This window comes from Galeopterus variegatus, unplaced genomic scaffold (genome assembly GCF_000696425.1).
Source record: "Galeopterus variegatus unplaced genomic scaffold, G_variegatus-3.0.2 Scaffold11198, whole genome shotgun sequence".
In the NCBI taxonomy this organism is placed as follows: Eukaryota; Metazoa; Chordata; class Mammalia; order Dermoptera; family Cynocephalidae; genus Galeopterus; species Galeopterus variegatus.
The window spans coordinates 50,822-52,023 of record NW_007737309.1 but is presented as its reverse complement, the minus strand read 5'-3'; the positions used below and the strand labels follow the sequence as shown (position 1 = coordinate 52,023).

Sequence of the window (1,202 nt, the reverse complement as noted above, 5' to 3'; positions counted from 1 at the left end):
TATATTCCCAGCAGTGGAATAGCTGGGTCATATGGTAGATCAATCTGCAATTGTTTGAGGAACTTCCATACCATTTTCTATAGAGGCTGCACCATTTTTCAGTCCCACCAACAGTGTATGAGAGTTCCTTTTTCGCCACAAACTCATCAGCATTTATCATTCACAGTCTTTTAGATATTAGCCATCCTAACTGGGATAAGATGGTATCTCAGTGTGGTTTTGATTTGCATTTCCCAAATGCTAAGTGAGGTTGAGCATTTTTTCATGTGTCTGTTGGCCATTTGTATATCTTCCTTTGAGAAATGCCTATTTAGCTCTTTTGCCCATTTTTTAATTGGGTTACTTGCTTTTTGTTGTAGAGTTGTTTCAGTTCCTTGTATATCCTGGATATTAATCCTTTGTCAGATGTATATTTTGCAAATATTTTCTCCCACTCTGTTGGTTGTCTTTTAACTCTGTTAATTGTTTCTTTTGCTGTGCAGAAGCTTTTTAGTTTGATATAATCCCATTTGTTTATTTTTCCTTCTGTTGCCCATGCTTTTGGGGTTGTGTTCATGAAGTCTGTGTCCAGTCCTACTTCCTGAAGTGTTTCTCCTATGTTTTCTCTGAGAAGTTTTATTGTTTCAGGGTGTTTATTTAATTATTTAATCCACTTTGAGTTGATTTTAGTATATGGTGAAAGGTATGGGTCTAGTTTCATTCTCCTGCATATTGATATCCAGTTCTCCCAGCACCATTTGCTGAAGAGGCAGTCTCTTCCCCAGAGTATAGGCTTGGTGCCTTTGTCAAAGATCAGATGGCTGTAGGTATGTGGGATAGGCTTGGTGCCTTTGTCAAAGATCAGATGGCAGTAAGTGTGTGGGTTGATTTCTGGATTCTCTATTCTGTTTCGTTGATCAGTGTGTCTGTTTTTATGCTAGTACCATGCTGTTTTGGTTATTATAGCCTTGTAGTATAGTTTAAAGTCAGGTAGTGTTATGCCTCCAGCTTTATTTTTTTTGCTCAAAATTGCTTTGGCTATAGCATGATGTTTTTAAAGTTCATCCATGTTGGGAACTGGTCCACAATGGGTGGAGCTGCTAGATACTATTGCCATATGAAGTTGAACATGGCAGAAGAGGACCATATGTCTGATTCTTTCATTAATGTCTAAGAAGATATCAGACCAGGATTGCCAATGCTGAGGCAAATACAAGAAGCCC

The 1,202-nt window shown here is 38.3% G+C and overlaps 1 pseudogene; it reads left to right on the top strand.

The window, feature by feature from the left end:
- Positions 1–1,087: 1,087 nt before the first annotated feature.
- LOC103610463 overlaps positions 1,088–1,202 on the top strand; it is a 920-nt pseudogene continuing 805 nt past the window's right edge.